General features: G+C 36.0%; 1 pseudogene across 1 annotated transcript; it reads right to left on the bottom strand.

The window, feature by feature from the left end:
- LOC307195227 (phytanoyl-CoA dioxygenase, peroxisomal-like) lies at positions 1-25,788 on the bottom strand (annotated as a pseudogene). Its single transcript has 3 exons — positions 25,708-25,788; positions 25,459-25,637; positions 1-1,162 (listed from the first exon to the last, which is right to left on the bottom strand). The product of its transcript is annotated as a phytanoyl-CoA dioxygenase, peroxisomal-like (transcript).
- Between the last annotated feature and the right edge of the window lie 1,472 nt (positions 25,789-27,260).

Genomic DNA, 27,260 nt, shown 5'->3' with positions numbered 1-27,260 from the left:
TATCTCATCTCATTGAGAAAACATTTTTCTCCGACACCTTATTCTATCTTGGTTTTCTTTAAAAGAGTTCTAGCAAAGGGCTATTTGAAAGGTTGATTCTCTTATCACGATGTGCGCTCGAAATTCCCAAACATCCTTCAGGCTGACGTCTTTCACTCCATAGATTTACTGACTAACCCTAAGACTTCCTTTCCAATGTTTTCTTGATTGGTGTCATTAACATTGATGTAGTGGTGGTTGGCATCCGCGAAATGGTGGGAAATTGCCTTCTGGAATCCTTGACTTTTGTTCCGAACCAGATTCAGGGACAAGCAAAGGATGAAAGAAAATGGTGTCTCTCTTCTCCTTCATGATGTGCACCCGGGTATTATTTCTGTCATAGTCTTGGACCCCGTGGAATATGATGTTAAACCCTCCCTCTCAGTGGGAATAATCGTATGGTTTCAAGGGACCTTTGTGTGTCCCTGGGAGCACAACCAGGCAGCCATTGCTCTGGTCAATGTTCTCCATGGCCTTCCAGGCACAAAAGATGCTATTGCTGGGTCTTAGGGGAAATAGTGCAGATCCTTGTGCAAAAGGTGACGGACAGGATGTCTTCTGCCTGAGTCTGGAGGTTTGTTTATCAGCATTGCATGCATGGCCATAACATTGGGTCCAGTGAAGCACTCCACATATTTCAGAATTTCAGGGAGGGTGCAATACCTGAAGAGTTCCTTATCTTCTTGGAAATCTTGGACCTTGGTAGTCACTTTCTCACTTGGCATATATTGTGATTTTGCAATGGTCTCATCTTTCATCACCATCAATCCCAGTGGTTTCACCTTTTTGCAGATTCTGTCAAACTCATCCCTCAAGTGTTGAATATCAGCATCAGTCACCAAATTTTTAATGACAAGAAACCCATTTTCTTCATAAATTTCTCTGTTCTAGGCTTAGAACTTTATTTTCACGAGTATACTGGAATTGTTGACTATGGAAACTGGCAGGAAAAACAGCCCCTGAAGTGGGGTGGGCTATGATGGCCTCGGCTTGGTGGTGCCGAGGTATCACAACAAGATATGCAGACAGGGGAGGGGTGGTCCTTGTCCATGGCCTTCGGGGGAACACCGGTGGCTGGGCCTTGGCCCCACTTAACTCTGAGAGCGGCTTCGCCTCCCCGAGGCTAGAGAGGCTTCAGTGCTTTTGTTTTTAAGACAAAGGGAATAAATCTAACTTTTTCATACCAGTTCTTTTCTGAAGCACATAATAATATATTGTTTTCGCCTCACTTGCAATAACAGTGAAGTGTCAGTCTCTTTATGTATTGACATTTGCTAATCAGAAAATTTGTGAATGAAATTATAACTTTTCATAAAGGTTGGATATAATGCTTCAAATCATTTTGAGAGCATTAAAAAATAATCAATGGCTAATTGATTTTAATGTGATCCCAAAATTCAATTAAGTCTTTTGATTAAATTGATTAGTTACAAGGCCTTCAGTAATGAATATATAGCAAAAAAGTTTAATCTAAATCATGATGCATCAGCTAACAACCAAACTCATGGTTAAAAATGGCACTGTAGTGATTAGGTGACACAAAATGAAGTCCTTTGGGTATGTCCTACTATTGTTTATGTAGAATAAGATTTGCCTAAAAAAATTTGTTACCCAGATCTTTACTTTTCATTACACAGATTTTAGTCTAAGAATTTATTGAGAATAATTTAACATTACATTTAGGAAAGTAGTTCAATGTGATGGGTGTCAGTTTTCTTTCCTTTCTACAATATGGTAGATTATAGAATTGTTTTCCTTGTATAATCCAAGAGGAATATAGAATTTTAGTTCATTCATCTGATGATTGTATAATTCTTTCAATGTTTTCCCCTCAATTGTCAATTTTGATCAGCTAATATGTCTGTCTGAAGCACCCCATTTCTTCATCTCTAATCTGTTGTTTTCAGTCTGTCATGGTAGTGAAACACATAACCAAATTTGTTAGGATTATATGTAAAGCAAAAACAAATGGATCCTAGAAAAGATTTGTTGATCCACCTGAGTAAAGAAATACATGAGCTTTAATACTTTGGACTTATGATATCTACTTTGGAAGCTCAGACATATTTTTCCTTCTTTCTTATTCCAAGATTCATTAGAGAGAAGTGAATTTTACAGATGGTTGAGTTTTGAGGTTTAGAAATCTGTGGAGCAGTGTGAATTTCATAACTGTTGTCTAACAATGTAACTAATCAGAGAGAAATTTTCCATTTTCAGAGTCTCCGGTAAAAGTGGACAGTTCACAGTTCCTAGAAATAGTCCAGTTTAAAAAATGATTTAGAATTGGTTGAATACAATTTCCATTGCCAACATTAGCCAAAACACATCAATAAATAGGTTTATTTCCAAAGCATTATCAGACAGGTTAAGCGTCAAAGTATTTCAATACCAGCATTGTACTTTTATATTATTGTTTGTTGTATTTACATCACTATAACTAGGACTCAGTTCTGGGCTTCACAATTTATTTCTGAGAATTTAGTGAATAGTTACACAGTAATTTATTTTTTTTTCCTAAAAAATATTCTTTCTACCATTTACATGGATGCCATTTTTAAGTGGTTGAGTCTATATAAAACTGTTTTTTAGAAAGCTTTCATGTTGTGTTCAGATACTGTTTTTAAGATAATAAGAGAAAAAACACACATCTTCCTTCAGAAGAACAGGTTGACTTAACAGTATATTATTAACTGACAAGAGCAGTGACCAAAGAACTGTAAATCCTTCATCTCCATCAATGAAGAGCTCCATTGTGTTCTAACTCTGTGTCATCCCAATCCCCCATTTGTCTGTGAGGAGTTTATCAATTGTGAAGAGTGTAAGGAATTTTGAATAAGAGAGTGGATATGCATATGTGAAAACAAGCATGTGCGCAAATGTGCATACACATGTCAGTGCATACACACAAAAGAGAATATGTCTTTGTTCTTTAGCCATTTGCCAACCATCCTGATTTAAACAGATAGCAAGAGGTTTCCAGCATCAAGTTCTGGAGCCCAGGTTAACTACTTCATATATGAACTTGTCTTGGTTATAATACATAAAGATTAATTACAGCTAGCAGATAAATAGCTTCCTTATGTAAACTGATGAAAAGCTTTTGTTAAGAATAACAGAGAGAGGTCTTTGCATTTTCTCGATTATAATGGGTCAGGTTGTGCAGCATGCCTTTCACAACCAAAGGTTGCTTGCATGTAGGGGACAGGTCTTTGAGGCCCACAGCTTCCCTTCCTAGCTGTGCCACCTCAAACAAGTCACTTATCTTTTCTAAGCCTCACTCAGCTCATTATAATAATGCACATATTAATAACAGTTACTTTGCAGGATTGTTATAAAGATAAAATAAGATACTGAATGTAAAATACTTAACACATTGCCTGCCACGTATAAAGCAATTAACAAATATAAACCATATTTTTTTATTCTGCGGAGGAGTGGGAGGATTTAATTGTGGCTGCAGAAAAAGAGAGAGACAGGGAGGAAAGGAAGGAGGAAGGGAGAGAGAGAGAGGATGAGAGAGAGGGAGAGACAGAGAAAATAAAGGATAGATGAATGAATTGAATTGGTAGGTCTTTATCTCTATCTCTTTAGCTTATTTTAGATTTCTCATAGACTAAAAATCCCATAGATTTCCACATCTGTGACTCTACTCCTGTTTTGTAAATAAGTTCATTTGTACCCTTTTGTATGTGGAATTGTTTAGATTCCACATATAAGCAATATCATGTAAGAGGGGGGGGTGAATTAGGAGATTGGGATTGACATATACACACTACTATGTATAGAAAAGATAACTGACAAGGACCTACTGTATAGCAAAGGGAACTCTACTCATTACTCTGTAATGACCTATATGGGAAAAGAATCTTAAAAAAAAACAAGTGAATATATGTATAATTGATTTACTTTGCTGTACACCCGAAACTAACACAACATTGTAAATCAACTATACTCTGATACAAATTTTAAAGAAATACATATAAAGCATATTACGTACACACACACACAAGAATCTCATAGAGTCTGTACTCATCCCAAGATTCTATGGATTTGGCAACTGCTGATAGCTTTTGTTCTACATGATCTCAGGCTGCTGGGATTCTCGGGCAATCCTTTAAGACTTGATGTGAGATTGGTACATTTCTGATGAAATGCTCTGCATCTGATGGACACAAAGCAGAACACGTCCACCCGTCTCTCTTCATACATCTGTCTCTCTTCAGACATCAAGCCTTTAATCTGGCTAACTCCACCTAAATTTTAGTGCCACAGCCTTCCAGGTTAGTTCCCCTGATTTAGTTGCTGGCCTTCTCTGCCCTCTCAGAGAAAGAAGATCTCCTGTCATCTAAGTGCTACACTTAAAAGACTAAGATGAAAAATCCATCTTCTATACTTAAAAAAAATCTGGAACAAAAACTCAAGAGAATCCCATGTGATTGACATAGATGTAAGTGTGAATGAGTATATGAACATATATACAGACATATAGGTCTAGAGTGTTATTACTGATCCTGTCACTCTTAAAATATATATATAATCAAGACCTAATTGCATGTCAGAAAATGTAGATCCCACTATTTTCTGTGCTGTGGTGTGCCTTTCTAGGACTGCTTTTATAGTTTATCGGTATATCATAGAAGATGTATTTTACAAAGAAAAACACAAGCCTCTTGGAAATAAACCAGGTTTCTCATGGTCACACTGTGATGTAAAGCAGAGTTAGAATGGTCTGCAGATCCTGTGCATCTCCCGTATTTTCCTTCTCTTCTAGGCCTCGCTGAGCCTCTGTAAATATCAGAGCCTGAGTTCAGCTGCCCACAGGACTCACAAAACTAAAAACGATGAGAATCCTGAGATCAAATCAGTATTTCAGAGACTTCATAACACACCACAATCACCTGTACCATTTCTGAAAATACCTGCTAATTGGGACTCACTTCCTGGGGATTCTAATTAAGGAAATAGGAACGAGGTGTTAGGCTTTGTGTTTTTAAAGTATATCACCGAAGATTCACATGCAGAGCCATAGTGCATAAACACAGGCTTCTGGTGGTCACTGGGCTGCCTGGCTCGAGCAGCACTCAGCATCCAGCCTGTGCTCACCTGGATGGAAGCCAGCACTCAGAGGACAGACCCTTTCAGGGAATGGGCTGTTCAGAGGTAATGCAGCCAGAGACTAAAATTAAAGCGCCAGCTTCTTATCTGCAGATTAACTGGAACTGAAAAGAATGTAGAGCTAGAATAATAAAAAGTAAATTTAGGATTAAAGTAGAGACTTAGGACGCTAATCATTGCTTTCTCTCTCAAGTGGAAACTTTCTATGGAAAAAGTAATCTCCTTAGCTGGTTTTGACAAGCAAGTCCAAAGGCCCTAGTCATCAAAGGAGTGGCTGTTAGATGACATTGGTTTGGAAAGAGTAGGCTGACCAGTTAAGAGACAAAATATTCAGAAAGGAAAATTCCAGAAAGTTCCAGAAAGCAAAACTTGAATTTGCCTCCCAATGGCAACCATTTACATAACGTTTAGTATTTATAACTATTTACCTAGCATTTTCATTGTATTAGGTATTATAAGTAATCTACATAGGATTTAAAATATACAGAAGGATGTGTGTAGGGTATATGAAAATACTACACCCTCTTATATAAGAGACTTGAGCAACCAAAGATTTTGATATCCTCAGGAGTCCTGGAACCAATCCCTGGAGGATACCGAGGGATGACTGTACACAGTTTCTACTAAATTATGATTTGATATTTGCAGGGTACTTGGAGTTTGAGAGTGTGAAGCCAACCTCTTGCTACCCAACTGAGATTTTCTTCCAAGATTTGAATGGGAGCTTCAGATACAAATCCTATGTGATGTAAATTGGACCTTTAATTTTATAAGCAGCCTGGAGCAAACTGAGAACTGCTGTTCATTTGTTCTTGCTAAAGCTTGACAGAGAACCAGAGCTGTAGAGGGAATATTGGTAAGAAAAGATACAGTCATTTCATCAGTAGTTTCAGTAAGAGAAACTTACAGCATCTGGGTACAAGTGCCCTGGACGTAAGAGAGGTAATGGAACACAGGAACGTCAGTTCCTAGGCTTACAAGCAGGTTACTAGAGAATAGTTTACTTCTGAACCAGAAACATAGTATGGAAAACATTCACAATCTTATAAAAATTGACGGCTTTCCTCTTTGGTGGGATACTCAGCTGGCAAACTCATTTAATGGCTATAGTGACTGGAGTGAGATATAACCCTGTAATTGTCGTACAATGCATTTTAGAACTTGCTATGCTATTTTACATTTGGTAAGAGAGAGATGGGCTGAATCAGAATCAGCCAGGTCACGGGCATGAAGCATTACTGGAATGGCATGGAAAATTAAGGAGGAGTCTAGCGATAGGCACTGAGAGACAAGTGAGAGTTGGTGGTAGTATCATGAGGTGAGAGGAGTCTAAGAGGAAAAATTCAGAGGACATTGCTGTCCCTCACTTCTTAAAGCAGGGATTTATTGCCTTGCCGCAGATTTTTGAAGTCCAATTTTCATTCTTCAGATGACTGGGAGTATGTCAAGTGAATGACTTCAATCCAGAAATTACCCAAGGTGATAACATAAAAATGTATTTATACAAATTAAAGCTTGAATACTAGAGCTATTTATTGAAGATGCGTTCTTACTAAATAAGTTAAATTTAAATTTTGAAGTGTAAAATTTCTCAAAATTTGGCTTTTAAGATATTTTATTAAATGTTCTGTATACACATAAGAGTGAATGAGTTTTTTAATGGGAAAAGGTTTTAAGGTATTGTATTTTAATCCAGCTATAAATATTTTTAATAAACTCAAAATTTACCAAAAGAAATTAATTTTAATTACAAACCCCTCAATTTAATAAGAAAAATTCCTAAGAGAAAAGTAACTGCCCCATGGCTTCTTTTTCATTACTGAGGATTGGAATAATATACTGATCATCAAACATCAAAAAATCCAAAGATTTTGAAAACATTTTCTAAGGATATGAGCCCCTGGTCACTCTGAAGTGGTACCAATTACTGCACTTAAGCCACCAGGGAGTTTGTTCTTACTGTGTTCTAGTGGACACAGAGAGAGGAAAATTTTTTTCTTAAAATTTGCCAATCTAACTAGCTAATCAATGGATTTCTTTCATGTGTCCTCTCAATTTTTTTTCTTAAATTTTGTGTGATGAATTGTAATAAATATATCCACAAATACACTAACTCTTTGGTCTGACATTTAAGTATATTTTGGCATCCTAAGACAAACTAAACACTTTTAAAAATAAATGAATTTAAACCAAATATAAAACAATGTTAAAATTAAGACTATAAAAATCCAAGGGAATATAATGTAGAAAAACATTTTCAATTTGTTACATAATTGTCCAATTGTAATTTGGCCCTTATTATTGTCTCTAAGGGGAAACGAATGAATAACTCATGCAAATCAAAATTCAAAACCAAACTATAATCAGTGTTGTTATGATTTATGTATAGATGTCTGTAAAACCCTAATACAATCAGATCTTATTGTAGAGCAAGTTACGTATCAATCATTATATATGCGTATTGAGACGTTCCTGTAGAAAAAAAAAATGTTTGTTTTTTTATTCCTCCTTAGATAAAAAGTTTGACTTAATTTAGATAAAAGAAGACAAAATTGTTCCAAGTAAATTCTTCTAGAACTGCTTAGATTGTGGAGGGGAGCAGAGAACCATAAAAGGCAGGAATTAAATAAGGAGGGCATCTCCCCATTTCTCCAGACTGGTGACTTAACCAAACAAGTGGGGCCAGAGCCTGAGGTGCTTACTGAGGGGCTTAATTAGTCAGACCTGAAAATCATTTGTTACTTCTTGTTCATGCAATTAACAGGCAGACAGAAGAGGAGAAGTTCTAGCCCTAAGCAAAGTCATAATATTTCTGTGGGTTAAGACCTTTTCACAGGCTCCTGGTTATTTTTTGACAAAAGCAGTCTTTAGTGGCCGTCTGCTTTTGCTCTCAATGATGACCTGTGATTGCATCAGTCTAACTGCTACCTACTGGAACAGTTTATACAAGGACTGTCCTATATCTGTGTAGTCATAAAACAGGAGATACTCCTTGTCACATAAATGCAAAAGATATACCAGAAAATTAATAAATGTGATGTAAAGGGAGGAACCAATATATATTCATTTTCTGATCTTGATCAAGAGTTATAGATCCCATGAATTTTACAAATAGTTTATCATTTCTTTGTTAAAGGGAGAGAGAATCTGAAAAATTCTTGAAAACTTGAAATTTCCAGAAGCTAGGAAAGAAACATTTCTGCTAGCAGAAACTTGTTTTCTTACAATTGGAGTGGTGTTGGTGGGGGTGGGCTGGAGGGATGAATGACACTAAAACCTGGATTACATCAGAGGGAGAAGCCCACCAGCAAAAGAGACCCTGGGCTGCAGTGTAAGATGCAGAGGTAGTTCAGATTTCTTTACTGTGCAAAATGTCATAAATACATTGTAAATAAGTTTATAAGAAATTATATATTTTCCAATTTAAAGTTATGTCTTATCTAACAATTATTTATACTAGCTAATTTTTTTTTATGTTTTCAAATAATTCCATGGTCTTATTTTTCTTGTATACTAAAATTGATTACTATACAGAGTGCTGAGCTACCTTTTGAAATTCTCTAAGTAACACTTTAATAACATTAAAATCCAATTGCAAAATTATTGCACATTCTTTTGAAGACAGTTTAGAAAAATAGGAAAAAAACAGCAATTTTTTAAAAAAGTTATTTTGAATTTTATTACTAAAAGAGCCATAACCAGTATATTCTGTTCCAGAAAACTATATGGAAAATACTGTCTCATATATTTTAGTTTTCAATTGATCATTCAATAACTTATCTACTCCTTTAGAAGATAAGTCATCCAGTGGGATAATTAGTCCAGAATGGGGTCATCTCTTCTCCATCCTTGGAAGAGTAAGAAGAAGGGTGGTTTGTGTGGAGGCCTAGGGACTAAATCTGTCCTGAGAGGACTGTAGTTGGGTTCTGGTAGTTGTTCTGTAATGGTTTATGTTTGAATTACCTTCCAAATTTAACATCAGGAAAATGGCATATTTGAATCAGAATGTCCATCTTCTTTTGAATAACCAGGGTATTTGGTAAGTCCAGGCCAGTTGTGACATAGAAAGCCTTCCTGGAGTTGGTGACCTCTCCGTGCTTTAGACACTGTTCCCCTTTGGTGCTTTCTCAGTTTACTAGTACCTGATGGCCTCCACCAAATGTCTACAGTGCTGGTGTCTGAACCCTACAAAATAGTGAAAGCTTGTTCCAAACTGATCTTCCTCTGTTCCAGGGATTTATGAGCTCTCCATTTAAAGACTGGGCTACAGGATATTTTTCCACCAAGACCCAAGCTGTGGAAGTTACCCTTACATAAATAAAAAACTTAGAAACAATAACAAAGAAAATGTTCTTTTCCTGGTAGAAAATCAGCATGTCCATTTTACAGTAACCTCATTAATGAAACTACAGGGGAAAGAAAAAAGTGTGGAATCTTTAAACAGGTTTCATAGTAGAATAACAATATCTTTTAAATAATGATTTAAATTTTGTGGCCAGCAATTTTTTTCATCTTATCCTTTTAATGTACTTTTCTGAGCACAATTTTTGTGCATAGTGTGGGAACTTTAGTGTTGTAGTAGACTCAAATGAGTGTATATGTATTTATTATCTATCTGCTTATCCTGACACAAGTAGCTCATATGCTTCCTCATTTCTTATATTCATGCTGAACAATGAGTAGACTAATTGACATAATGCAGTGATCTATCTTCTTTTATGTTTTCACTAGAGAAAAAGTACACTCTGCTGAAACAGGTTCAGATAAGTAAGTCTCTCTTACTTCACAGTGTACCTTATTCTGTGTAGGCAGCAAAGATTCCTGTTGACATTTGGCCCGTAGATGACCTCTTTCAGAGCTAATTCCTGTGTAGTTATACTCTGCAAGTATATCAAAAGATGAGGTGTAGTATGAATAATTTATCTTTTAAAGGATCCAGAATATCAATGTGAAGGAAAAGTAAAACTGACATGAAGTTCATAATATGATATCTATTTATTTAATAGATCTATGCTTGACAGCCATTTCTCTGGTACTGACAAGCATTACAAGGACTTTTTAAAAAACACTTCCTAAATATATTTAGATCTTGTTAACAAAGAGCTGAAAAATATTCTATGTAAATCACATACAAACATATTTTAATTAGTTATTATTATATTAACATTAATTATTATATGTTATTTATTATACATTATTTTAAAGGTTATACATTATTAATAATTACATCTGGGGTTTTGCTGTAAAATTCTAATTTATTAAGTATAAATTCATTGCAATGAAATGGTTGGAAAATTTTTGTATAAATTATGTTTATACATTTTCTAAGACATCTACCATTAACTCTAAATAATGATATCTACTTTAGGTTATTAATATTTAATAAAATTAAGTTTTTAAAAACTCTTCAAAATCATTTTAAAATTTTCTGTATATATCCATAGTGGTTGAATTCAATGACAATGGATATCCATGGCACTATTGGGTCAAACTTTTGTAAACAGTCTCCAAACCTCTTTGATTTTGATTCCCTAATAAATAAATAAAATATTTTGTTCACATTTTTCTAAAATATGAATTATGTGTAAATTACATGCTACATGACTTATTCCACCAATACAATTATAAAAACATGCACATGAAATATCAATAAAAATATAATACAGTAAATAAAAATAATTTTAAATATTATATTGTTTATTATTAATCTGAAATATTTGTTTATTTTAAATTTATTATAATTGACTCATGAGTGCAGTGTAATTCAATGTGCCATCACCTATTTTTAATTGTTGAATTTTGGCATAGTCATCTGAGTCAGCTTCTAATTTCAATTTGTGAAAATACTTGATTTTAAGTACTGACCAAGATGAAAAAGATACCATATGGTGGTACGTAATCAAAGATAGAAAAAGTATAACATGAGTTGTGCTTCCTAAATCCTTATATTTACATTTCAACTACACTCACTAATTACGTAAACCCTGCAGAGAGAAAGGGGAGATAGTGCTGCTGGCTTGGTCTTCTCTGCTCCCCTTTTTTTGCTACAGGTACTACTGTGGCTGATATTCCTAAAATCTATGATTATCTGGTTTAACAAGGTACCTCTTACTAGAGTGAGGTGATTTATTTGTTGTTGTAATTCTTTGGAGTCACTGCAGCTGGTACCATCTGACAACAGCTTTGGCAGGGCAAGCTCTCTCCTTCATCTGTCACTTTTAATGCCCTCTTTACTCCATGACACATCCCATCACTCTCTTCTAGCCCAAAAGGAAACCTTCTTGAGAGTATCCCTTTAAAAATGGTCAGCAATATTTCCTCCATTTCTTTGGATTCCACTACTATTGAGGCAGTAAAATGAAGTAGCTGAGATCTCGGGACTGAAGCCAGACTGCTGTGTTCAAATTGTGGCTCAACCACCTATAAACTGTAACTTTGGTCTAATTATGTCATTTTTCTGTGCTACAGTTTCCTGAGCAATATGAGGAAATATATGGGTAGAATATGGAAGTAATTGCTATTTTTGTGAGGTGATCAGGAAAAGTAAAAGGAGATATTGAAGTAAAGAGCTGAAAAAAGTGAGTGAGGGAGTGAGCCATATGGATGATCTTGGGAGAGTGCTCAAGGTGAAGGGAACAGCAGGTGTCAGATTCTCCAAGGAAGAGCATATTCGGGTCTGCAAGAAATAAGGGAGGTGAGTGTGGCTAGAGTGAGAAAGGATGGTTGAGAGTTGATGATTCAGAAAGAAGGAATGGAAGCAGATGACCACAGACCTAGTAGGTTCTCACAAAGGCTCCATGTTTTACTCTGAAAGAGGAGGAGAATCAATGAAGGACTTTGAATAGAAGTTTGACAAAGTCTGACTAAAGTTTTTTCTTTTCCTTGCATTTAGTTCTTTGCTCTGCCACACTGCATTCTAATGCAGGGAGCTTACCTGTCCTATTTCCCCACACAAGCTTCCTGAGAGCCAGGGTCATTAATCAGTCATCTTTGAATCTACAGAGCCTACTACACCACCTGGATTAAAATAGACGCTCAATAGTTATGTGCTGAAGGGATGAATTAAAAAAGGAGGAAAATTAAGCTCTGAATTAGTCAGCTGAGCACAGTAGAAAGATCTGTGTTCTGAAATTCAGTACATATGTAGTATTTGCTCAGAAATACTGGCTTTGTGACCTTAGGGCAATTCTGTAGTTACTGATTCACTAATCAAACCTTTTTGATTTGATTCTATGGACAAAGTATGGCATCTCTTAAATTACCTGGGTCTGAGTTTTCCTGTTTTTACAGTGAGAGCTGTACCTATCTGTAAAGCCCTATGCTCTTTCAAGACCTATTCTCATTCTAAATTAAGGGTATCATGAACCTCAAGAAATTTTTGTCTTAACTCACTCAAATGGACCATTTCCCACGTACATTTTAATGAAATTGAAGACTAGAAACTATATCCCAGCTATTAAAGCCTTAGGCCTATTGAGAAGTCATTAGTTTTATAAAACTTTAAAATGATTTCTCCTATTCAATTTGACATTGCTAATGATCTTGAGTCTACTTTTCCTCTTGATATTCTTATATTGTCTAATTCATAAAACTTAACAAAGCATATGTCACATATAAACTTACATCGCTCTTTAATGTAAAAGAGATAGGGACACATTAAAATACATGCATTAATGCAGCTGCATAAAAACAACTATATTTGTTACCATCAGACATGCTGTGATATGAATTCAGCCACTAATTATTAAAATACACATTTAATAATTCATGTTTCATTAATAATGTACCATAAAAATACAGCATATAAAGGAATATATTATATATTTATTGTGGCATTCTGGAGAATTATCTTGAGGCTAAAGATTAATTTAAAAATATGATCATCCTTATCACACGTTCTGGGCTATTTCATGAAACAGCCACATATTCTGTTTATGACCTAGTTTTAACTTGGCTCCTCTGAAATTTTTCTGCACTATTTTTAGTGCCTTGAGGGAGTAGGGTGGGATTTAAACTAAGATCATTTTTCCATAATCATTGGACATTACTGTAGCACATGGAAATAATAATAAAATTTAGCATTGCCGTATTTTATGTGGAGGGAAAGAATAAGCTTGTAGTACATTTTCTGTTATTGCCCCTTACAGGGAAGATATCCTGTCTGTATTGTTTTTCTTGATTGGCAAAACCAAAAACAATGGAAACAAAATGTGTCATTTGTTTTACTTGACATGTGTTCTATTATATACGATTACCTGGGACCATAGTGTTTGGCGGTGTCCCCGAGGACTGCATGGCTCTTAAATAGTGACATCTCAAGGAATGCCCACAATGATGTTGACTTCATCTTATATGGAAAATAACTTGCGATGGCCCAAGAATGGCAGCTTACAATTCTCAAAATTGTAATGCATGTTTGTTAATTAATCTAGGTAACTATATATCTTTGAAAATATCCTTCATTTTTCATGAGACTATATTGCTTAAACATATTTTTATTGCATATCAAAAGGAGTCATTTTGATTATATATATATATGTATGTGTGTATATATATATATATATATATATATATATATATATATATATACAATAAGTATTTTGCTCAACTTTTTGACCTTGACGTTGGTCCTCATGGGTTATTTAATTTTCTTTATCCCCCTTAACATATTCTACTCTGTCACTGGTATAATTGACAGGACCTACCTGTCAACAACTGATCTTTGCTTTTTCCCCTCACTCTTAACTTATAGTCAGATGCCTCCCGGATTCATGCCCTGATCTGGTTGCCCCTGGAAACTTGGAAAACCTCCCAGCTGAAGCCAATGTCCATCTTTAAGCTTGTTCTAAATAATTAGTTTCACATCTTAGCTTTCTTTGCTTCAGGTCTCCAAAACTTGGTGGTGTTTTTTGTTGTGGTGGTTTGTTTTTCTGGTAGGGCATCTACCTCAATTGTGGAAGATACACTGCTTTTACTTTTATTTCTATTCTTTTCTTTAATGATAAGGTCTTAAGATCCTATAAGACAAAATGTGTTTCTTTACCAGAGAAGTTTTTGGAAATGCAAATTCTCAAGCCTCATCTCACATCTATTGGATCAGAAACTCTGCAGTGAGGCCCAAAAACCTTAACAAGCCTTCCACGAAATTCTAATCTCACTAAAGTTTGAAAAGTACAGCCATCAAGCTTTTGTGTCATCTAGGATTTTGAACTTCTTCTTCCAACCACAGTAGGTTTGGCCTTGAATTTTTTCCTCTGGGTACGTCCTGATTTAAATTTGCTTTCCTGCTTCTGAGTAATATTCTCATCTGGGACACCACAGTGGGGAAAGCCTGGATTCTTTGCTACCAAATATTGTCCATAGTGAGCTCTCCTCACTTCTATATGTTTTAAAGTAAGTGCTTTCCTAGGACCTTTGATTAACTCTAATGGGATAGATTCATCTCAATCTTTCCCAGGCAAGGCCTGAGAAACATCCCGTATTTATGAACTCTCCTTTTAAATTCTTAGCCCCCCAAAACAAAGAAAAATAGTACTAAGTGTAATGTATTTCCCAATTAGTTTTACACTATTAGATGTCATTAGGAAAGCGACTGTGATTTCTCTTCTTTTCCATAGGAGATAGTCACCTAACTTTCCTAAGTCATCCTGCCAGATTTACCATGATTTTAGCACTTGTAATATTAATTAATATGCTAATATAGTTTTATTTACATATTTTGGGAAATTTATTTCCATCTCATTTTAATTTCACATTGGCTGCTTCATAAAATTATTGAAACACATTTGAGACGGAATCATACCTCTCTTTTCTCTCTACATGAATGGAGATGGATCTCATAACATATAGTAAATATTAGTTGACAAGATGGTTATGCTAAAAATAGGTCTTTGCATTATGAAATAGGCTAATACTATAAATTTATAAGCCATTCCACTTTGAGCATACCGCATTTTATATTCATCACATACTGATTTTTAAACAACTGACAAGAAATGTTTCCCAAAAAGCAACTGTGAAATATAACTGAACATGTCTAATCTGACAGCTTCTTTACATCACCACCTGGTTTTCAGCAATAATTATTTGTATTCTTAGTTCTTTTCCTTTTTATTTTAAAACGCACGTGTTTCACTATAATGCATGCATTTAAAAGCAAATAATAAGTATAAAGATAGTCAAATACGATTTTCACTTTAAGTAGTTTATTTAAAAATGTTACTTGAACTTAATGCAATAATTAATCTATAGTTATTACTTAAAATATAGCTTAAAAAGTTTTATCAAATCATTTATAAAAATTATAATAGCATATAAATATTCTCCAAATTTTAATACAATATTTGGCTCTAAGTTATATTTCTTTAACATAAAATCTATTTTCAGTATAAGTATTACTGAATGATTATGCTTTGCTTAGTAAATTGAAGGAAATTTTATGAAGTAGGAAAATCAAAAGGAGGGATTTTTAGGAGTTTATAAAAGGTACAGAAATTTACTATGTGACCTCTCTGATCTTAACAACCCTTCATTTATATGTAACATCCACTTTAGCTATGTTTTCAGTAAATGACCATTTGTTAACAGTCAGTTCTTCTTCAGGGGTTTATTAGTTTTAAAGGACAATTATTTATGTGAATGTGATATATATGGGGAAGTTGGAATTGCAATAGAGAAAGAAAAACTTTTTAAAACAAAAAAATATCCTAAGAGATGTCTCCATCTCATATGTTGTAGACACATACATTTTCAGAATAACCAGAGGTCTTTCCTCTTGGGAAATACTCCTTATTTCACAGAGAGGATAAATTGTTGCTTTGAGTCCTGAATTAAACATTATTTATAATCATGCACTCCTTTGTAAGGAAAGCTGATTTTTTCATGCAAACTAATACAGATGGGCATTGTTGGAAACAAAATTATTATTATTATGTCTTATTCAATAAACCAATAAACAGTAAATTTTTTAATCAGCCTTAGAAATTCTCAGATAGATGACAGGGTAAGCAGATAAATAATAATAAAATGTGTGCAGTTCCCAACCCAATCAATCTCAAATGCCATTTTCAGAGAAGTAAAAAGATTTAGGGACTTAGTATATTTTACTAAATATATATGAGAGACAAAATCATTGATTCTGCCTTTTATTCTTTGGGAAAATGTGGTTTCAAGTGAGTTTAACTATTAGCCTGCCATATATTTTTTCTCTTACATAAAATGGACTAAGAGCCTTTAGAATTAATTTTTTTTAAATATTATTATAGATTTACAATGCTATGTTAGTTTCTGCTGTACAACATAAATCAGTTATACATATATATATATCCACTCTTTTTTAGATTCTTTTCCCATTTAGGTTATTACAGAGTGTTGAGTAGAGTTCCCTGTGCTACACAGTAGGTCATTATTAGTTATCTATTTTATATATATATATGTGGAAAGAATGGTACAAATAAACTTATTTACAAAACAGAAATAGAGTCACAGGTACAGAAAACAAACTTATGGTTATGGTGGGGAAGGAGAAGGTGGGGGGAGGGATAAATTGGGAGATTGGGATTGACATATACACACTACTACATATAAAATATGATTAATTTTAAAAATTTTAGAGCCACACACACACCAAAATATCCATTCAACATAGTATTCTTACCCACAAAGCTATCACCCTTATATGGGAAGTTAATTTCATTCAATTCAATTAATTTTTTTTAAGGACTTATATGTTAAAAGTTTTCATTCTTTGTACTGTGAGATATACATAGACTAAAAAGATAATATTGCTGACCTCAATACACTTATAAGTTATGGGAAAAGTGAGAGAAAATTATGTTCATATAAATAATAGCAATTTAAAGTAGAATGTAATATGTATAAGAAAAAAAGAGTGTATAGATTGTTTTGCAGGTTAGGGGAAGATTTTTCTCCCAGAAATATTTGACTTTTGTAGAAAAACAGCATATTGGAGCAGAGTCACTCTAATGATAAATAATAAAGAGTATAAGTACCCTTCATAATGGTGTTGAAAAGCAGATTCTCAGAGGTCATCTCCAGGTATTTTGATTTGGTATTTCTGGGCTGGGGCCCAGGAATCTGTCATTTTTAACAAGTACCTCAGGTGATTAGATAAAGTCACCAAAGTTAACCTTTTGAGATCATAGGAGTTGCCTTGAATTTTACATTATGGAGCTTTTGTTTTCCCTTACTTTATGTAAGTCCTCCTAATAATCTTTAAATAAATTCTCTCTTGTCATATGTTTTCTTTCCTTTGGTTAACTTAGCCAGGATTTCTTTCTGTTGCTTAGGCTGCCTATACAATTTCTGAATCAATGTCTCTGGCAGTTCCTTAAGGCTATTTTTTTTAATCTACATAAATATTTTTAAAAACCTAAATATTGTGTTAATGTACATATGAATTCTTATGACTATTTAAAATGCTTGTATATTTAATTTGATGATGTAATTAAATGCAAAATGCTTTTTCATGCTACTGTTAATATACTTTTCTCAATGTATGTTTGTTCCCTACATTTTAGTTATGTAAAACTTGATATGGTTTTGAGAAGAAAAGAGGAATTTTTTAATATATTTTATTCTATCCTATATTTTAATTTTATATATTCATATTTAGACAAAAGGGCATTTTATCACTTTCACCTGGAAATGATAGTAAAGCTCATTAAAAAAATGAAAAACAAGGTGCATATTTATGAAAACAATTTAGGTAATATTGGGAAATAAATATTCATCATTTGGTTTCTGCAATCATACTTTAGTATACAGTTTGAGTCTTCAAGACCTAGGGCAGAAGCTAGCACTGACTTCAGTTGATAAATGTTTCATGAATTGCTGACATCATTTGCTGACAGCAAAACCAATTGCTTTTGGTTTATTTGCAAGATCAGCTTGTATGCTGATTCAAATATAATCAAAACTCAAAATGTTATGCTCTGAATTGAAGGTAGAATGGTAAGCAGTATGCAGGCCCTTCCCTCAGGACTCTTACATACGCACACACACACACAGAAAAACTCTTTACCATAAAATGTGATTAAAAAAATATCACCTAACCCACCAAGCTAAATTATTTGTTTTTGTTAAACATGTGTTGTAACACTCTCGGGACCAGCTGTTATATCTCCTCATGGCACAGACTCTGGTGATTTTATACACAGTGTGTATGTGTGTGTGTGTGTGTGTGTGTGCACATGTATGTGTGTACATATATGTGTATGTGTGTGTGTTTTCCTCCTTCTCATTGTCTTCCTAGCAGATTGTAAGCCTGATGGTGTTGTGATCTGAGAGACCCTTTCTCCCTTATTGATTACTGTGTGCCTGGTGCTTAGAATGTGGAAGGGTGTCAGTAAGTATCTGTTAATTGACTGAACAAGATGCCTTCTATACTCGTGTTTTACGAAAGGCTGAGCTTCCCACAGGTGTATTTTGTCAAAGAAAACTGAGTTTTCAAACCTAACTACTCTTGCCTCTTATGAAAATAACTATAACTATATATATATATATTTATAGGTACACAAACATATATACATGTATATATGGCAGCATATAGTATATACTATATATAAAATATATACTATTCTATACATATATAATATACACATATACATATATGTATATACTAATACATAGACATATATAATAGCAGCATGAAATAGTAGTGAAATCTGATCCATATTTATTGCATAATATCATGTGTTTTTTGTCTTTGTTTTCTTTTTTTTCGGTACATGGGCCTTTCATTGTTGTGGCCTCTCCCATTGTGGAGCACAGGCTCCGGATGCGCAGGCTCAGCAGCCATGGCTCACAGGCCCAGCCGCTCCGCGGCATGTGGGATCTTCCCGGACCGCGGCACGAACCCGTGTCCCTTGCATAGGCAGGTGGACTCTCAACCACTGCGCCACCAGGGAAGCCCATAATATCATGTTTTTAAATGATATGTGATATAAGAAAAATATTTAGTAATTAAAATGTCTACAGATTTTTCAATCTGCAGTTCTTCTCAATCACTCATTTAATTTTGATTCATGTAAATTAGAGGTGAATTGGGAAAGTGGGCTTTGACTATAAAGTGATTACACAGAAGATCTGGAATACTTAACATTACCATTCATAGTCAACATATATTGCATTCCTATGCAAATAGCTGCTTTACTAAAGTCACAGGGTCCCAAACTGAGTGGTGCCAAGGTGAGACTCCACTAGTCCTTTGAGGATCCACTGTTGGTACAATTGTCTATACTTTTCACTGCCTCTGTAAGTGTGGGGCTAGGCCAGTGACCTCTATGTGAAGGAAGATGTGGTCTGGAAGTCTTGTCATGTGATCTTGACACCTCCAGCTAGGCGGGGTTAAGTCCTAGTGGAGTGCAGGTGCATGTTATCTTGCAAGACAGTGATCTTGGTGTCATCTTCCAACAAAGGGAGGGATAGTATTGGATTGTCCAAAAAGTTCCTTCAGGTTTTGCTGTAACATCTTACAGAATACTTGCACTACTACACTGGGTTCTGGGTTCATTCACACTACACCTACAGCCACCACAGTCCTTTTTCTCCAGGTGACTCACAGCCAGCTCCAAAATGCCATTTTTCAGTCCACGTGCTAAACCACTTTGGCTCTACCTCTTTTAGATGGGACTGCACAGGAAACTGTTTAAGAGATGAGATTTTTCATGTAGAGAGTTTGTTGTGAAATCCTCTGGGAGCAATATCTGTGAGGGAGTAAAGGAAAGAGAAATGGACAGAAAGACAAGCTGAGCTGTGATGCTGTAGCCGAGACCTTAGGCAATCCCACAGAAAGCACTCAAGCTGGGGTGCCCTTCAGAGATGTCTCGAATGAAAGCCAAGGGGCTTGGTCTTGTACCTCTGTATAAACCAGTAATTGGATGTGGGATGGCTTGGCGGGTGGACGGTGTGACACAACATTGGCCAAAGCAGCTCTCATCAGGCAAGGACAAAGCCTAGGGAAGGACCCAGCTGTAGATTATCACCTGGAAGCAGGGGTTAGAGGAGGGCTTCAGAGAGGAAGGGGACTCTGGGTGGTCCATTACAGCACCCACAGCAACAGCCCCGAGGGCTGACCAGTAAGGTAAATAAACATTAACCAAGCAACCCAGCCTTTAGTAAGTAGAATGTGAGAAGCTAAATTGAGTAGCCTAGGTGACCTAGCTGATGTGATTATTTTACTTTATTTTCTAGGAAAAAATACTGTTTCATGCCTCTGTGCAAAGCAAGCAGGCACTCTCTTTCTCTCTCATTGATAACGATAATTCAAAACCAGAAATTCTCTATGTCTGTGAGTCTGTTTCTGGGACTAGCAGATGAAAACTATTATATACAGAATGGATAAACAGCAAGGTCCTACTGCATAGCACAGGGAACAATATTCAATATTCTACAATAAACCATAATGGAAAAGAATATGAAAAAGAATATATATATATATATATATATATATATATATATATATGAATCACTTTGTTGTACACCAGAAACTAACACAACATTGTAAATCAACTATACTTCAATTAAGAAAAAAACAGATTGATTGAGAGAGTTATATTTAAGTCAGTATACAGAAGTTTTAAAATTAGAGAAATCTGCAAACATGTTCCTTTATTTAATGTGTGAACGGAAAAAGTCATATAACTATATTTTGAAATAATAACAAGCATTAGCAACATACTCTTTTAAGAAAAGTAGGTTTTGAAAATATAAAATCTCCATAGTTGGCAAGGCTGTGGAAAATTGATATAACAACTGTATCAGTAGGTAGTTTAAAAATTCCAGTCAAGGGCTTCCCTGGTGGCACAGTGGTTGAGAGTCCGCCTGCCGATGCAGGGGACACGGGTTCGTGCCCCAGTCCGGGAAAATCCCACATGCCGTGGAGTGGCTGGGCCCGTGAGCCATGGCCACTGAGCCTGCGCGTCCGGAGCCTGTGCTCGGCAATGGGAGAGGCCACAGCAGTGAGAGGCCCGCGTACCGCAAAAAAAAAAAAAAAAAAATTCCAGTCAAGCAAACCTTAGTCAAATGTATGTTTCAGCAGATGTTTTATATATTTTTAAAATTTTTTTGTGGGAAATAAGGAGTAAAAGTCTATATTTAAAAAAAAACAGAAATAGAAGTTAATTTCATGTTCAGTCAGTGACTATTTCTGGGAGAGATCTAGTTGAAAGCACCGCAGCATCTTGAGGAGAGGGAGAGAGCTCATCATTAGGCTGTTTTTATGGGCAGTAGTTTTCTCACTTGCTCTTAAGGCCTCGTTCCTTCAGCTAATCACCTTTGGGGAGCCTGTGCTTCCTGCCAAGCTCTAGGCTCTGGGGATGCAGAGATGAGCTGGGCACAGTACTTTCCACACGCCCAAATTCACATTGAAGAGATAGAGTGATAATTTTAAAAAGTTAATAACACACAACAAGAGATACAACAGAGATATGAATGAGTGTAGAGACCCAAAGATGGAGCAGCCATTGCTCCTGCATTGCAGAAGGGAAAGAAAGAAACAAACAAACAAAAACATCTTCATGAAGCTTAGCTTCTTCTTGAGGGATGCATAGGAGCTTGCCAAGCAGAGAATTAGAGTTAATTTTACAGTGCACATTTATAATGGTGGTAATTCTCAGTGTAGTTGGAGTGCCTGGTATACTGGGTGGAAAGTTGAGCAGTGGTAAAAAAAGAGAATGGAGTTTTGGTGTCAGACTAGAAAGGACAATTTATTCCAAAACATAGAGTTTAGATTTTGTCCCATGAGTGGTAGCAGCTAACAGGGTCTTATTCAGAGCTGAGTAAAATGATTGTGTTTGATTTTTAGAAAGGTTACTCTGGGTCTTATGAAGTAGGAATGAATGTGGTCCGAGACATAGATTAAATAGAAAATAAATGCCATAACTGATGCTAAACGTAATAACCCTGTTGTATGGTAGTGGTAGCTGACTATAAATAAATATCTAAGGAAAAATGAGAATAATTTAATAGATTAATAGAATGAAATGTAGAATGTAATGGAATTTAATTTGAAAACCAGGTTTTGTTTTTGATGTGCTCACCAGAGGTCTAGCTTTGTGTACAGAATGCCAGAGGGTAGACAGATGGACAGTAGGCAGACTGAAGAGATCCAGGACTTAATCCCTGGAACTGTGCGAGTTACTTTATAACAGGGTAACAGGGACTTTTCATAAGTGATTAAAGTAATGGTCTTGAGAGGAGGTGGTTATCCTAGATTATTTGGATGGGCCCTAAATGAAATCACAAATACACTTCCAAAAGGAAGTGAGAAACAGAGATTTGAAAACAGAAGGAGGCTGTGTAAGGATGGAAGCACGAAGTTACACTGTTGACTTTAAAGGTGACGGAAGGGGCCAAGGAAGCAGGTTCTTCCTGGAGACTCCCAAGGGAGCGCACATTGTCATAGGTACTTGTCTTCACTAGCAAAGTGACCGCATGACCTCTGTATCCTCACATAAAGAGGAATGGATATTTGACTTTACATTCTAAAGTCACTCTTATTAATGGTGTTAGTTCCAAGGCTTGGCAGTTTAAAGAGAATATGCTGTATTTCATTCCTGAAATAAAACATCAGGTATGTTGAACATTTGACAAAGCCTAAGAGAAATCCCATAGTTCTTCTGTTTGCGGGATTTTGACAGAACATAGTAACAAACAAGTTTGGAGTCTAGTTTCTCACAGCTAGAAGTAATCTATCAAACTATTAACATATTGGAAAAATGAATCATCCCTTCCATTTTCTGGATACTTTTCTAGGTAAATAATGAAGCAAAAACCCAGAATAAATTCTGCTTTATAAGATATCATTAATTCTGTCTTTTCCCTAAGGGAAACATTAAGTAACTTTCTGTTGACCAGATTGAGTAAAATTCCTTGGTAGTTTGTACCCATTTCTCAACCTAGTTAAAAAAAAAAAAAGGAAACTCCTAAAAAAAGCATTTTGAATGAATTATTTTCAAAACATACACACGTGCACGTGTGCACACACACACACACACACAAATTTTTAGCAGCCAGTAGACTACAAATTACTATATGAAGTCCCAGATTTTTAAAGAGGACAGAACTTTCAGCAACAAATGCTAAGCCATAAATTGCTTCACAATCTATACAAATCTAATATATAACATATGTTCTACTCTAGAAATGGTTCTATTTATGTGTGTGTGTGTGTGTGAATATATATATGTGTCTGTGTCTTAAAATTATTCCTGCTCAAACAACCTTTTAAAAATCAAGTAGTCAAGTTGCATATAAAATCAATGCAATTGCCAAAATACTTCAAAAGAGACTTGGTAATAATATAAATGTGGAAAAAGTTAGTGATAAACTTTAATAAAGTGTATGAAACTCATGGGTAGTTGTGAGTAATTTAGACTTAGAGAATTCACCTTTTTGAGGTATGTTTTGTCCCTTAATTTTACCTTCTTCATTTAAAATTAAGAATCAAAAGTTTGAATGATCTTTATTTATCTCATTATTCTTCAATGTATGCTGAGCCATTCAATGATGGCTAAGCCATCAGCCATTTTATAAAAATATATCAATTTATTTCCTTACATGATCTGTAAGGAAATATTTTTATGCAAAATATTTTGCATAAATATTTGCATAAATATTTTGCATATTTTATGCAAAAAGACCTACAGACAATAGATATTTTTATGTTATTTTATGGTCAATAGAATGATATATCTATATGAACACTAGAGTAATTTTTAGGCAAATATTCAAGTGGAGATATTTTGTTTGTTTTGTTCACTAAATAATCACAAACACCTAGAATACCAGTCATATCATATACATTCAGTAAATATTTGTGGAATTTTAAAAAACCTATATATTTTTTTGTTTCTCTTGTGTTTTTCTTTATTAATATTATGACAATGTGATTTAATAACATTCATTTATTACTCCTGAATATGAGGACAAATGGTTCTATGTAGAATTAATTTTTATGAGCTCAAATGTTATTAACGTTATTAGTATAAACATTCCATGCCCTTACGTCTTAGGGACAAAAGCTAACTTTATAATTCTTTGCATCCATTCAAGAAAAAAAGTGTATATTTTGGTGATTTGTTTGCTAGTACTAGCCACTGTAATAGAAAATTTCCAATATTCACCTTACCAAATATAAAATATTTTATCAATAAATGTTGAATAAAAATGATCATATTTGAATAATCCCAGTGGAAGGGAAATAAAAGTAAATATAATTATTATAATTTAATGTGAGTTTTAAAATTGACACATTTTATTAATAGCAAAACAAAGCCATAAAATATCTAATAGTTTAATGAAATCAATTGAAAATGTTGAGATACTTTAATGAATAAAGAATACTGCATAATAATTTCATTATAAAAAATTATTAATTTCTTTTAGGGAAAAGAAATCAGAAAGATGTTAAAGATCATAATTGCTTTTGAATTAAATGGTGGAAGTAAAAATTAATTTACGATTTACATAAATACATATTATTTTTGAAAATCTTATTTAATATCTCACTAAGGAAAGTTGGACTTTAAAAATATTTAAACTCCCAATGACGTATATTTAATTTCCTATATTTTTGAAAGTATCTTTATTAAGAATCTTCAATAATAGTGATAAAGAAGGGCAGGAGCAAGATGGTGGAGGAGTAGGAAGCAGAGTTCACCATCTTCCACAGAAACATTGAAAAAACATCTACAAGTGGAACGATTCATACAGAACAGCTACTGAGCACTGACAGAAGACCTCAGACATCTGAAAAGACAAGAAAACCTCCATGTAACTGGATTGGACAAAACAAAATAGAAAAAGAAGAAATCAGGACAGGGCCTGTGCCCCAGGGAGGAAGTTGTGAAGGAGGAAAGGTTCCCGTACCCTGTGAAGGCTCCTCACCAGTGGATAAATTAGACGGACATAGGGTGAGTCTCGGAGTCTAAAAAAGGGGAGAACAGCAACCGGTTTGTGGAGGGCAAAGCCGAGAGTAACCTGCACAGATGGTCGGCACTGCCACCCTGTGCTTCCCAACCTAAGACACCCCACTGTCGGTGTGGGTGGCAGTCGGGGGCTGAAGCTCAGACTCCAAAGTTTAGTCCCAGGGAGAGAACCAGGGTTAGCTGCAGAAGCAACCTGAAGAGGTCGGCCCATGGCAACTGAGGGTGTACTAGGAAGAAGCCTGGGCCCGCCAGAGAAGCAAAGCACCATTACTGGGAGGCGCACAAGGAGAGGGGCGGGACCACCATAAGAAATTCTACCATTGTGAGCACTCCCAGGCAACAGGACACCACCTACAGGAGCTCTGGGGGCAGGTGTGAGTTGCTGTCACCATCTTGGGCTCCAGAGGCGGGCACTGGATGCCTCTTCCAAACTCGTGGGCAGACACCAGGTCCTACTCCCACTAACTGGAAGGGCATGGACAGCTCTGCCACTAGGAATTGCATCAGTGAGCCCCAGAACCTGCCCCTGCTGACCTTGAAGGGCACAGAGAGTTTCCACCATTAGGAAATCCGTCAGTGGGCCACAGGACCCACCCCTGCTTACCCGGAAGGGTGCAGAGAGCTCCTGCCACAAGGAATTCCACCAGTGGGTACCAGGACCTGCTCCACTGTCACGGGAGGGCATGGATAGCCCCCACAACTAGGAAATCTATCAGTGGGTACCAAGACCTGCCCTGCTGTCCTGGGTGGGCATGGATAGCTCCCTGCACTAGGAAATCCACCCAGGGGTGGGGCCGAAACCACAGCTGAATCCCAGGAGCCGTGTGACTAAGGAAGAAGCACTGAAATCCCTCCTCACAGCTGCGTGAACCATGGAGTTACTCCTCCACTGATGGCTCCTAAATTCAGTGCCTGCAAAACATCTGTAAGGACAGCAAGTGCCCCTGCAGCAGGGATGGGTTGGGCTTTAGCAGCTTTGTGGGCATGTACATGCAGGGATCAGGCCAGGCCAAAGCCTAAGCTGCATCCATAGTTCCCACAGTGGGTCCAGGTGCATGACTACTGCAATCCTAGGACCTGACCTCAGTGGGTCTGCTTTGGTGCCTGGTGAAAACAACACCTGAGAGACACCAGAGCCAAATGCCAGCACACCCACAGTTAAGGTGGGTCTGAGAGCAGTCCCAACAACAGTGTACTACGTGAGCCCTCACAATGGGTGAAAGGGAACACAACAGAGCACATTCACAGGAGAACAGCTGCAGAGGAGGAAGAGTCAGTGGCTTCTCGCACAGTGAGAATGCTCCAATCCCACCTACCTCACACTGAGGATCAGAAACAAAGCTCAGTAATAGATCTGGGACCTCTACTCCAACAGCTAGGAAGCAGACCCCCTGCCCCCACCAACAGGGCAGTGACAACCACAGAGCAAAAGTGAGGCCCCACACAATATCCAGGGCAGGCTCTTGTCACTACAACATCAGGTCAACTCCTTATCAAGGGGTAACAGCACAAGCCTCTGGACCAACCTGACCCATCAGGGGGCAGATGCCAAAAGCAAGAGGAGTTACAGTCCTGTAGCCTGGGCAAGGGAGACCACACAGTAAGTTTCACAAAATGAGATGACAAAGAAATGTTGCAGATGAAAGAGCAAGATAAAACCCTATAAGAACAACTAAATGAAGAGGAGATAGACACCCTACCTGAAAAATAATTCAGAGTAATGATAGTAAAGATGATCCAAGACCTCAAAAAGAGAATGGAGGCATGGATCGAGAAGATACAAGAAATGGTTAACAAAGACCTAGAGGAACTAAAGGACAAACAAACATAGATAAACAACAAAATAACTGAAATGAAAAATACACTAGAATTAATTAATAGCAGAATAATAACCAAGGCCAAAGAACGGATAAGTGAGCTGGAAGACAGAATGGTGGAAATCGCTGCTGTGGAACAGAATAAAGAAAAAAGAATGAAAAGAAATTAAGATAGCCTCAGATACCTCTGGGACAACAGTAAACACACCAACATTTGAATTATAGGGGTCCCAGAAGAAAAAGAGAAGGAGAAAGGGCCTGAGAAAATAGTTAAAAAAAATTAAAGCTAAAAACTTCCATAACATGGGAGAGGAAATAGTCACCCAAGTCCAGGAAGCAC

The sequence above is a fragment of the Stenella coeruleoalba genome (genome assembly GCF_951394435.1).
Source record: "Stenella coeruleoalba genome assembly, chromosome: 12".
In the NCBI taxonomy this organism is placed as follows: Eukaryota; Metazoa; Chordata; class Mammalia; order Artiodactyla; family Delphinidae; genus Stenella; species Stenella coeruleoalba.
This window is presented reverse-complemented; position numbering and strand designations above follow the sequence as displayed.